General features: G+C 40.7%; 1 long non-coding RNA gene across 1 annotated transcript in view; it reads left to right on the top strand.

Moving 5' to 3' along the window:
• LOC106504828 overlaps positions 1-13,578 on the top strand; it is a 325,567-nt gene that overhangs the window by 18,298 nt on the left and 293,691 nt on the right. Inside the window, exon 2 of the long non-coding RNA XR_001298660.2 lies at positions 12,962-13,083. This is a non-coding gene — a long non-coding RNA (uncharacterized LOC106504828). The remainder of the gene's footprint in view (positions 1-12,961; positions 13,084-13,578) is intronic.

Below are 13,578 nucleotides of genomic sequence, written 5' to 3'. Positions count from 1 at the left end.
GTACTCCATTAAAGGTAAAGAATGACCAGAGAGCAATCATTGAGATGCTATTTCAGTTTGTGTTTATACCCATGCAATACTCAACAATTTCTAAACATACACACATAGACACACAGGCAGAGAGAGACACAAACAAACACAGAGAGATACACACAGATAGACACACACAGACTGATACAGAGACAGACACTTTAGCTAAGGGTCTGTATTGAGCAGTATCTGTAGCCTCAGTCAAGGAATCTCTCATATCTACATAGTATTATTTAAGTAGAGATAGCATCTTTTCTGTCTTTTTCTTGATAATTCTCATACCTAGTATGTGAGAGAGGCAGATGTCTTATTTTGCAGACGAGGAGATTGGACACATATTTTAGTCTCTCTGAGAGCTGGTGTGCTGAGCTGGTAGTGACTGAACTGGGCCTTGCATGAAATTTTCTATCTATGGAGCTAAAGATGGAATCAGGGCGTTGGAGGCCACGTCTAGAACTTTTTTTAACCATTGCATAGCATCATCAGTTTCACAGTGTTATTTATCATGGAGTTAAAATAAATGATTCTTTTAAAACATTTCTTTACATTGATTGGAATCTACTACTATACAGAGATATATCTATATATACTTGAAAGTTATATGGTATAATATTTATAAGAACACTTTTGGTTGGAAGTGACAGGAACGGAACTTAAACTTCTTTAAGAAAGAAGAGCCTGCAAGTCCCATGTAACTAGGAAGTCTAAGGCAGTTAGTGTTCCCTTTAGCCTTGGCTAGATCTGGGGAGTCCAATGCTTCTTTCTCTTTCTCCCTTCTTTCCTCCTTCCATCACTTACTCCTTTATTTTATTCTGCTTTGGTTTTATTTCTAGGCGAAGTCTCTTTATTTGGTTGTAAAGATAGTTTGGGAAGCTTAAAATTTCATCACTTTTAGCATTTACAGTCCCAGCAGGAATCTCGATAATCTCCTGGCATCCATGTCAATCTTCTCTAAAACATTGATTGGTCTTGCTTGGGTCATGTGTCCTCTTGTGAGCCAATTAGTTTGAACAGGGTGCTCTGGTTTGAGAACTGGGATCAGGAGCCCAGTGCCATGATAGGGGAAGTGCCTCCCCCACACAATTTGCCATTTTCACCAAGACCGCATGGGATGGGAATGTTGTTTCTCTTGATTCCAGTAACCAAGGGACAGGAGATGAATAAAGAACCCTGCACAGGAAAGCCCCAGAGAGAATACACTGTACAGTAATTACACTGTATTCAGAGATAAGACAGTTGTCAAGATGGGTAAGACATAGAGGGCTTTGCCTCCTGGCTCTTCGCCTCTGTGTTGGGTGACTTCAACAAGTGACCTTTGTCAGAGCCGGGTTTCTCAAGTGTAAGATGAGGATCAAGCTCCTCACCTAGGTATTGTGTGTGGCCACCCTGCAGGTCCAAGGGAACCCCTGGTGCTCTGTACACACACACACACACACACACACACACACACACACCGTCCAGAGGGACTTGAGGTCTCTAGCACCTGTTTCCTTCTGTCTGCCTCTTGGCGAGTGTTTTCAGGGGATGTCTGCAGTGCAGTGGTGACATTCCAACAGAGGCCCATGGAGAGGCAGTATTACCCAAAGGAGCATATTCCTGATTGTGGATTTACAGACACTCCAGAGGGAAAACATTTGGTGGTAAAGACGGTTTCAATTACCCCTGTATGACACCGCTTAGTCATTCCTCTGTTCTGCTTCAGAAAGCAGCCCAGAGAAAAGAGAAGGGGATTTGGAGTCAGAGAATTGGGGTGTGTGTGCTGCTTTGTGTCCTTCTAGCTGTACGACGTGGGTGGGTTATTGGATCTGAGTGTCATTTTTGTGATCTGTGCTGATCTTGGTCTTTCTCTGAAAGTGCCTGTCAAAAATAGATGAAGCTGTGGTAAAAGGAATTAGGATGAAGACAGAGCTGAGTCTGAGCCCTCCTTTGCCCCCTGTGTAGGGTACGGTATCAGTGTTACGCCCAGGCCCCCATTAGATGGGTCCTTTCTGTCATTTCCATGCCCCTCTCCTGGCTTTCATTGGCTTTTGCTGCTAATGGCCTGCACCTGTGATCTTCGGCAGCCACTTTGCAAAGTGCTGGGAAGTGTACAATTCTCTGAAGGCCCTTAACTAAGGACTAAAACATCAGTTTAGCTCCTGCACTGTGGGTGGGGTGACTCTGAGACAGTCAACCCTGCGGAGTTCCTCTGTTGGCTCAGAATTTGGCCTGAAATCCTACTCTCATTCATGTCCTTCTTCTTTCCTATTTCCCTGCACACCCCCCCTCAGTTACTGATTGCTCCTTGAGAACTCTTTCCTCAACAAGTACTTGCACATAATTCTTAGCTCAGGATGAAGGAATTTCATCTAGGACAACTTTGTAATGTCTACCCTTGATAAAGTGATTTACTCACAAAGAAGCTCATTTTTCTCATCTGGAAAAGAAAGGTGGTAACATCTACCACACATGACTCTTGAATCATAGTAGTTAAGAATGGGTAACAGTTACTTCTAAGTGCATTGTGAGGCTTTCTGCAAGTAAAAAGTACAGAGGTAACTATGTTATGATACAAGATGGCAGCCCAGATTGATTGGTTCACCCTCAGGTTGGGGTCCAGCTCTCCCTGCAACTGAATAGATCTTTGCTTAAAAATTCTAGGATCCTGTTTTGTAGACAGACTCCCAGACATAGAAAACAGACTTGTGGTTGCCAGGGGCGGGGGCAGGAAGTGGGATGGATGGGGAGTTTGGGGTTGGTAGATACAAACTATTACATTTAGAAGGGATAAGAAATGAGGTCCTACTGTATAGGACAGGAACCTATAGAGTAGGTTGGGATAGAACATGATGGAAGAGACTATGAGAAAAAGAATGTACATACATGCCTATGACTGGGTCACTATGTTATATAGCAGCAATTGATACAACGCTATAAATCAACTATAATGAAAAAAGAAAATCTAGGTTCCATGTCTTCTTGTCTTTTATACGGCTCCACTGCCTGCCCTTGCCCTGCCTCTGGGGTTGTGCCTCCAGGCTCTCTTTGGCAAGTCCCTGGCTTGAGGAAGGGCCCCTTTAAGCCGTTTGTGGAAATAGCCCTTCAGTGAGCAGGGCTCTCCTTCCCATCATTCCCAGATTAAGTGCCTGCTGCAGGCTCCCCAGTGAGCCCTGACCAGGCATGCATGCTGCTGTAGATGAGCTGTGGCAGGCTGACGAGGATGGCTAGGAGGCGGAGGCTCCCATGTGCACAAAGCACTCAGACCCTTTGGCTCCAATTTGCTGCTGGCTCGTGGGGAGATTGTAACAAGAATGTGAGTGACTGGTTGAGCACAGGGAGAGCTCCAGACTGAAGGGCTGGAGAAAGCTTTGTCTGATCAAACACTGTGCGTTGCTGCCCTGTTCAAGGTGGGAAGGTTAGAGAATTTGCCCTGTTCACTCAGCTCTGCACCTGGGCTGCCAAACAGCCATGCTTGCTCGGGGCTATGACAAGCCCTTTCTGTAGCTCTGTGTAGGAAGTGACAGCTGCCGAAAACTCTCAGGTGAAAAGCAAAGAGCTGAAGATTTCTCTCAAGGAAGTGAGGAGGGTTTGGAAGCTGTGTACTTGGCATGCTTCAAAAACAAAGAAAACGCAAGAAAACAACATTAAGGCAGAAAGGAGTCTAAGAGATCATAAAACCTGTTTCTATACCTTATAGGCAAAGAAGCTGGTATCCACAGAGGAACAGGTTTTGCCCCAAAGTCACCCAGCTAGTTAGTAGCCCAGAAGGCTTACAATCCAAATTTAGCTAGAAGGGCAAAGAAGGGGAGTTCCCATCATGGCGCAGCGGAAACAAATCTGACTAGGAACCATGAGGTTGTGGGTTTGATCCCTGGCCTTGCTCAGTGGGTTAAGGATCTGACATTGCCATGAACTGTGGTGTAGGCCACAGATGTGGCTGGATCTCTTGTTGCTGTGGCTGTGGTGTAGGCCAGTGGCTACAGCTCCAATTAGACCCCTAGCCTGGCAACCTTCATATGCCGCTGGTGTGGCCCTGAAAAGACAAAAAAGGGGGGGAGGGCAAAGAATTTTTCCATCACACCCTTCCACTTGGTTACCTCTTTCATTTTAGTTCTCCTTCTACTATGCAATAATCCTTTACTATTCAGTATACATGAATTGAGCCCTTGCTATGTGCCAGCCTCACCTAGATGATGTTTAATTCTTACAATTGTAGGAGCGGATGCTGTTCCCTTGATGATGTTGTAAAAGGTGACACAACTTATTCAGGATCACACAGCTAATAGGTGGTCCAACCTTTGTGTCTATGAGTGGAGAATCCCCCTCACATTCCTCTGAGGATTGGCTTCTGGGATCTATGGGGATTATGGACAAAAAATTGAAGAAAGGAGAAGAACTAGGTGAGGCTAGACAGAAGTTTGGAATAAAGTAGTTGAGACAGCGTTGGCTGCAGATGGCTTTTGGATTCCCTGTCTGTCAGAACAAATATTTCAGGGGAGTTCTTTGGGATGATGGCGTGAATATATGATCCACAGGAAACATCCTTTGTTTCAGGTTTAAAATAAAGTTATATAACTTGAAAAAAATGTATGCCTGAGAAAAGATGCTCAACAAGACTAATCACCATGGAAATGCAAATCAAAACCACAATGAGGTATCATCTCACCTGTCGGAAGGGCTATCATCCCCAAGAACTCAAATATTAGTAAGGATCTGGAGAAAAGGGAACTCTTGTCTGCTGCTGGTGGGAATGGAACTTGGTGCAGCCACTGTGGGAAACAGTATGGAGGTTTCTCAAATGAAAAATAGAACTGCTGTTTGGCTCCCACAAAAGGAAAAACTGGCCAATAGCCCCTTGGGAAAACACATAATACATTGCCTTAGATTATTACAGATCCTGAGGCCATGGGGGTTTTGAGTTTTGGAAACAAAATCAATTTGATCTCTTGAACTATAAAGCTTTTTACGCCATCCAAAGGAGAATTGGCACATCCTACATGCAGAAGGTAATTTTATTTCCAGAATGGATTATGTATGACAGCAGATAAAATGCTTTTCTCCATGTGACCATTATTAAGAGCCCAGCAAACATAAACCGTGCCTATACTTCACGCAGCCCCCTGATGAGGTAGGAAACAGGCAATATGCAGAATGAAATATTTGCAATTCTTGGGAAACACAGATCCTGGATATATCATATTGCCCTGAGGATGAGAATGAAAATGAATACAAGCAGTCAGGAGAAAGATGAATGTGGCATCAACACATTTTTATAGTTATGATGAAAAGCCTCTTACTTACATTAGATTATATTTTTCATTTTTCATATTGAAATATTAGAAGCGAAACCTTGAAAAGAAGAAAAAACACCTATAACACTTGCACATTATCATACCCCTTTTAGCATTTTGGTTTGTGTGTTTTCAGTTTTTTCCCCCCTAGACTTGTCCCCTTGTATAATTATCATCTATATACAATTTCATTCACTGAATTTTCCAATGAAATTATCTTAAGCATTTTTTAGGTTATTATGTAGCTTCCAAAGGAGTTATTAATGATTGCTTATTGGGTGAATGGATATAATTTGTAACCTTTTCCCTACCCTTGAACATAGATGTTGCTGTGAATGACACTAAATTTTATTACAAGTTCAGCATCTCTTACACAAGCAGGTCTCTTTTAATTTAATATATTGAGTACATTAATGCATTTCCTGATTTTTAAACCATCCTTACATTCCTGTTGTAGATTCACTTGGTTGTGATATATTCTGAATTCCCATTGTGACAATTTTATTTGGAATTTTTATATTCATAGTCATAAAAATGATTGACTTAAGCAGGCACATCAAGGCAGCCTGTCTTGTGAGACAGATCTAGTTTAGTATCGTGCACTTCCTAATTTTATGATCTTGAACAAATTACTCAGCCCTTCTTTTTATGTATTCTTTTCTTTTTATTTGGTTGTGTATTTTGAAAACAACACTCAAGGGAAATGATGCTCAGCTATAGTTAAGCACTCAGTTCTGTTAAGTCCTCTGAATGCTACGACATTGCATAGCTTGCAGTTACTGTAACGCTAGGTAGCCTGACACCGTATTAAAGATTGTGACAACATTTTCTTTACTATTAGTTTTCAATAACCTATCTTCCAAAGTTGGCAGAACAAGAGTCTTGTGACTTAATGGCAAACTATTACTAGTGTGGTACAATCTGGTGGCTCCTAAAGCTTGATTTGCTGGACTGTCTGCCACCTGATTAGGAAGGATGGATTAGGGTCTGTCCAACTGGACACTTATACTCACAGGTGATTCTCATGAGTAGTTTTGGGTTAGGGAAACATGGTTGTAGTAGAAAGAAATTCAAAAAATTTTGCTGCCATATATTAGATTCCAGACATAAGTGATATCATATGGTATGTGTCTTTCTCTTTCTGACTTACTTCACTTAGTATGAGTCTGTTTCTATCCATGTTGCCACAAATGGCATTATTTTGTTCTTTTTTTATGGCTGAGTAGTATTCCATTGTGTATATATCTAGTCACTTATGATGGCACATGATAATGTGGGAAAATAGAACCTATTCATGTATGTGTAACTGGGTCACCATGCTGTACAGTAGAAAATTGACAGAACACTGTAATCCAGCTATAATGGAAAAAAAATCATAGTGAAAAAAAGACAAACGAAATTCATAAACTTTTTGGTTGCACTGGTTACAAAGCCTGTTATTTGTTGATCTTAGGAAAATTCCACAACTTTTCTGGACTTCAGTTTTATCACCTATAATAAAAACTTAACTCCTCTTTATAGGGTTACAAAGTGTCTTTCATGTAGTTAGTGCTCAGTGAATGGCAGCCCTTCCTTTTTGTTTGTTTTTATTTTTTTATTATTCAATGAATTTTATTACATTTATAGTTGTACAATGATCATCACAACCCAATTTTATAGCATTTCCATCCCAAACCCTCAGTGCATCCCCACACCCCCAAACCTGTCTCATTTGGAAACCATAAGTTTTTCAAATTCTGTGAGTCAGTATCTATTCTGCAAAGAAGTTCATTGTGTCCTTTATTCAGATTCCACATGTAAATGATAGCATTTGATGTTGGTGTCTCATTGTCTGACTGACTTCACTTAGCATGATAATTTCTAGGTCCATCCATGTTGCTGCACATGCCATTATTTCTTTCCTTTTAATGGCTGAGTAATAGTCCATTGTGTATATGTACCATATTTTCTTTATCCACTCCTCTTTCGATGGACATTTGGGTTGTTTCCATGTCTTGGCTATTGTATATGGTGCTGCAATGAACATTGGAGTACATGTGTCTTTTGGAGTCATGGTTTTCTCTGGATAGATGCCCAGGGATGGGATTGCTGAATCAAATGATAATTCTATTTTTAGTTTTCTGAGGAATCTCCATACTGTTTTCCACAGTGGAGATTCCAATTTACATTCCCACCAACAGTGTAATAGGGCTCCTTTTTCTGCACACCCTCTCCAGCACTTCTTGTTTGTAGACTTTTTGATGATGGCCATTCTGACTTGTGTAAGGTGGTACCTCATAGTAATTTTGATTTGCATTTCTCTAATAAATGGGTGATGTTGAACATCTTTTCATGTGTTTTTTGGCCATCTGTGTGTCTTCTTTGGAAAGCTGTCTGTCTAGCTCTTCTGTGCATTTTTTGATGGGGTTGTTTGCTTTTTTGGTATTTAGCGGTAAAAGGTGTTTAGAAATTTTGGAGATTAATCCCTGTCAGTCGATTCATTTGCACAGATTTTCTCCCATTCTGTGGGTTGTCTTTTCATTTTGTTTAGGGTTTCCTTTGCTGTGCAGAAACTCTTAAGTTTAATTAAGTCCCATTTGTTTGTTTTTATTGTCATTACTCTAGGAGGTGGATCTGAAAAGATGTTGCTGTGGTTTATGTTGGAGAGCGTTTGGCCTATGTGCTCTTCCTTATTATTATGAATATTCCCTTGACAATGAGATACGTCTCCCTACATGTTACTATCACTGTGGTTGAGATGCATTTCAAAATTAAGACAAACAATTCTGTCAGTGGATGAGCAGAAGAGTTAGTTATTGGACTGTTACATTGTCTGAGGTAAATGAACTTGTCTATACATGCAAATTACTTACTCACTTGATTGTTAACTCGGTTGAATGATCTCTGTCAATATCATTAGAGGGGGTCTTGCATTTTTAGCTTAAAGCTGGATCTGAATTACTGGTTTAAATACCTTCAAAAATACTGCATTATGATACAGCATTAAAATAAAAAATATGCGTCTAGAAGAATGATTGGCACATGCCAGGCAATGCAATGAAAGGAAATAGAATCTGCCAAATTTCTCAGAATATATCATAAGAATCTAAAAGTGATAAGCAGGGTGGGGACCAGTTTATCTGCTTGAAGGACTGTAATTTTGGTGGCAGACAGCTCTCTCAAAAGCTTTTGCCTGACTTTCAAGAGAAGCTGGTTAACTTTCAGGATGCTTCCTTCAGTTAAGAAAAAGACTAAAGCTATGAGGACTTTCCAAATGAAACATCAATATACGTCTTTATGCCTGAAAACAACAGTTAGTCCTCATGATTTGTAAAGGCCACTGTTAATGAGCATTGTTTATGCAAAGTCCAAAACTTAGCCTCCAAACTTGATTAGGCCACTGCAGGAAGGAGTATGGGTGAATACAGATTACTGATAAATCTAAAAAGGTGAATATTTATGTGATTCTTCCTCCAACCCAAAGCTGTAATGAAATGATGTGGTGTGCAATGGACAATATATTAGATTCTAGCATGCTGTGACAGTATGTGATAATTGTGATTTATAATAAGAAATATATATTTGGTCTTCCTCCCGTTTCTGGCGTAAAGCTCCAGAAACCCTTGGAATTAAGTGCTGAGACTAAGATGTCTTTCGTTATGTTACTGAGGTGACTTTTTGAACTGCCCTTCGATCACCTAAGGATGGGGCCTGGTTTCCGGGAGAACCAATCATATGCTTAGAGGGTTGGACCTTCCAGTCCCATCTCCCTGCCCAGTGACCTGTGGTTTAATCAATTGTGATCAATTGTGCTTATGTAATGAATCCTCCATAAAACCCCCAAAGACAGGGTTTGGAAAGCTTCTGGGCTGCGGAACACATGGAGACTTGGGGAGAATGGTGCTTAGAGAGGGCACAGAAGCTCTGAGCCCTTTCCCCAGACCTTACCCCATGCCTCTCTTTCATTTGGCTGTTTCTGAGTTAAATCCTTTTGTAGTAAGTTGTTATCTAGCAAGCAAATGAATTCCTTGTTTTGTGAAGCTGCTCTAGCAAATGAATTGAACCCAAGGAGGGGGTTGTGGGAACCTCTGATCTAGAACCAGTTGGTCAAAAGTACAGGTAATAACTTGCTACTGATCTTCTACCGATACCTGAAATGTGTGTGTATGTGTGTGCGCGTGCATCTGTGTGTTGGGGAACAGTCTTGTGGGACTTTGCCCTCAACCTGTGGAATATGATGCCATTTCTGGGTATAACTAAGTGTCAGAATTGAGTTGAATTACAGGATAGCAGCTTGTGTCCTGAGCATTGCTTGTTCTTATGGGAACTGCCCCCAACCCCACCCCAAACTGGAATCGATCAGAACACCTATACACAGTGTAATTAGCTGATGACCTTAGCATCTGAATCTGGAATTCTATGACAGGCTAGACTAATGCTGCTGAGTAGCAGTTTGCTGTTTTATGCTTCACTGTAAGTCTGGGTTTTGTTCACATAGGAAGGCTTTTTCCCCCTTCTTTAAAGAGACACCAGAGGTAGAGGATTATTCACGCTAGCAAACATGACGAGCTCAAATGAGCTATTTGATCCTTTGGGTTTTTGTAGCATTGCAGAGAAGTAAGCGATGTTAACATAAAGCTTAAACAGTAGTAAATGTTTGCATTGTTTAATGCCTTGCCTCTTCTGAAATGCTAGGCACACATACAATGCACAATGTAAACCTCTTCAGAAACTGCCGGCTCCTTAAAGAGCTCTAGCTGTCAGTTCCAACTTCAAACATCTCCAAGGAGGGCTTTCGACCTGAGCTTTAAGAAGCGTCTGAGGAATCTGGCATAAACAACCACTCCTTATTGTATCCCATAGTGCCTGTGGTCATAGAAAACATTAGACATTAAGAAGAAGAGTTGATTTTGTTAATAAAATTTTCTAATTCCAGTCAATACTGAAACCAGAGCGGGACTAGATAAAAGTGTCGGGTCCTTTCCACGGAGGGATGTTTTCTCAATAACCTCTGTTGGAGTCCTTTACTTCGGGACTTTAAACAGTATACGTATTTGCTAAAAAGTTAAAATATTCTGAAATAAATTGTATTAACTATGTTTATAGCTTAAATAAACATAATTGCATATTCACAGTTACTTATAAAATGAAAAAACATAAAGGGGTATCTGCAATGTTTTTCTCACTCTTCACATTGGTATTAGGATAGCCCTTTGGGCTGGGCTAGTATTTTTTTTTTTTTTTCTGGTACGCTGCCTCTACCTTCATTATGTTAGTTCTGTACTTCCAATCTTTACTGACAGCACTTGCCCATTCCAGACAGCTGTGGCCTGCTCACATATTATGATACCAATAGTAGAGGATGTTTAGTCTCATTGAAAGTCATGGAGAATGGGGCAAAGAATATTAGAGTTGTAGTGAGATAGATCTAAATTTAAACTCCTTTTTGTTATGTATTACCTATGGCATACTGGAAGAATTACTTGAGAACCTTATTACCGTGTCTTGTGAAATGGGATTAACAACACCTGCTCTAAGGGTTCTTTGTGATTATCAAAGTAACTTACTGAAAAGCGCACTGCTTAGCACATAGTGGGCCCCACATAAATGCTAATTTCCTTTCCATTGCATCGTTCCTTCATTCTCTAGAGCAATCATTCTCAGACTGTGGTTCCCAGACCCCATTATCATCATCAGAGACCACAGCATCAGCATCAGCATCAGGGGCTTGTTAGAAATGCAGCTTCTTGGGCTCTACCACGACCACATACCTGTATCAGAAATTCTGAGCATGAAGCAAGTGATCTGGGAATTCCTCCAGGTGATTCTGGTACATGACAAAGTTTGGGAACCACTGCCCTGAAGTACAGGCTTCTTGTTTAAAGTTCAACTATTTTGTTTGTATTGTTTTTGTCATCTTGGGAAAAAATGTGATTTTTGCTTAGGTTACAAGAGTATAGTTCTCCAGGTATGCCCTCTGTTCTTGCTCTTGTTCTGGAGAGAGATGGGATTAAAAGTGCACAGAAAAATAATGGTGGCTGATTCCAACATGGAAACCAGCACCGAATGAAAAGTCTCTTTGTTCTATTGCTTCTGCAGTGCTTAGACCAGCCTGCCTTCTTGGCATCATCAAATTTTATAATTTCTGCCAATCTAATGGATGTGAGATCACATATATCTCTAGGTTTTAATTTTCATTTTCCTGATTGTCATGTTTGTTAGCTAATCGATTATCAATAGGCCAGTTGCTTATACCTCTGTGAAATGTTGATCATCTCTGTTAGTCATTTTCCTTTAAGACTGCTTAATTTTTCCCCCTTTTATCCAATCTTAAGATAGAACTGAAACATGGATAGACCCAGAGATTATCAGACTAAGTGGAGAAAGCCAGACAGAGAAAGACAAACGTGGTATGGTATTGAGTATTTGCGGGATCTAAAAAATTATACAAATGGACTTATATACAGAACGGAAATAGACCTACAGATACACAGAAAAAAACTTACTGTTACAAAAGAGGAATGGGGTACAGGGAGGGGATAAATAAGGAGTCTGAGATCAACATATACACTCTACTATATACGACACAGAGGAACAACAAGGACCTACTGAATAGCATGGAGAACTGTACTCAGTATTTTGTAATAACCTATAAGGGAAAATAACCTGAGAAAGAATATATGTATAACTGTATCATTTTGTACACCTGAAACTAACACAACATTGCAAATTAATTGTACTTCAATAAAAAACTAAAAAATAAAATTAACAGTACATTGGAAAAATATGTAATATATAACATTGTGTAAGTTTGTGTACAATGGGTCGATTTGATATACTTAAGTATTATAAAGTAATTACCACCATAGCATTAGTTAATACCTCTATCACGTCACATAGAAATATTTTTTTTGTGTGTGAGAACATTTAAGACCCACTCTATAAGCTACTTTCAAGTATATAATACAGTACTATGACTCTATGCAACATGCTGTACTTCAGATCTCTAGAACTTTTTCATCTTATAACTGGAAGTTTGTACCTGTGGAACAGTATCTCGTCATTCTCCCTACCTCTTAGTAATCGCCATTTCTCTGTTTCTGGGAGTTTAACTTTATTTTAGAGTCCACATATAAAATATACTGATACAATACACTCTGTGTTTCTGTTTGACTTATTTCACTTAGCACAATGCCCTCAAGATCCATCCACTTGTCACAAATGGAAGGGCTTCCTTCTTTCTCATGGCTGAATAATATTCCATTGTTGATACCATATAGATACATGATTTCATTGAATTGTCTGTGTTTTCTTGTAGTTCACGAGTTTCCTTAAAACAGCTACTCTAAATTCTTTATCAGGTAAAATGCAGGTATCCTTGTCTTTGAGGTCAGTTACTGGATGATTATTGTGATCCTTTGGTGTCACAATTCCTTGATTCTGCATGTTCCTTTGAGTTTTGCATCACTATCTTCACAGCTGAAGTAGCAGTTTATACCAACTTCCAGGGAGAAATACCTTCCATCTGCTCTCCTAGAGATTGTAAAGCTTTCTCAGACCTTCTGTGGCTACACCTGCTCCAGGCTTCTTGCTCCCTCTTGTGGCAGCATTTTTAAAGAGCGTATGCCTTCTCTCCCTCTTCAATACACCAATGCTGACAGTCTCTTTTTGTTTTCCCACAGGTGGCGTTACAGATCAACTTTGTGGTGTCCCCTTGGCCCACAGATTCATGCCTGCTTCCTGCACGTGCTTGCTGGACATCTCCCAGAGCTAGCCCTTGTTACCACCTTCAGGGGGCACACAGGTACCTGCTGCAGACTTGGGGTGTGCATGGTTTAGGAACGGGGGTTCTGGGAGTGTCCATGGGTCAGCTGGGGGATTGTAGGTGGGCTCTCCCAGCAGCTTGTGGGTAGGCTTCTTGATGGAGTCCACCATACTCTTAGTAAGCTCTGCATCCCTTTCATGTCATCTGAAAGCCCTGGGCACATTCCCAGACTCTTCCTGGCCTGAAGTCTTGGAGCTCCTGGTTTAATGAATTTGGCTTTCTGAACCTGCTGGTTGCCATCTCTGGGCATTCAACCAACCTTGGATCAAATATCAGTCGACTGTTGGCAGAAGCATGGATGGAGAAGCTTCTGATGTGGGGGGCCAAATTTACGGCTCCATTTCATGTAAGGGACTTAGGCATCCCTGGATTGTAGTCTACATAGCAGGGCCCATGGAACCAATCCCTAGAAGGTGAGGCTAAGAGAAATGAACCTCTTTGGTGGCATCTACAGAGCTGGGGAAGCGTGGTGTC

The sequence above is a fragment of the Sus scrofa genome, chromosome 9, assembly GCF_000003025.6.
Source record: "Sus scrofa isolate TJ Tabasco breed Duroc chromosome 9, Sscrofa11.1, whole genome shotgun sequence".
Taxonomy (NCBI): Eukaryota; Metazoa; Chordata; class Mammalia; order Artiodactyla; family Suidae; genus Sus; species Sus scrofa.
This window is presented reverse-complemented; position numbering and strand designations above follow the sequence as displayed.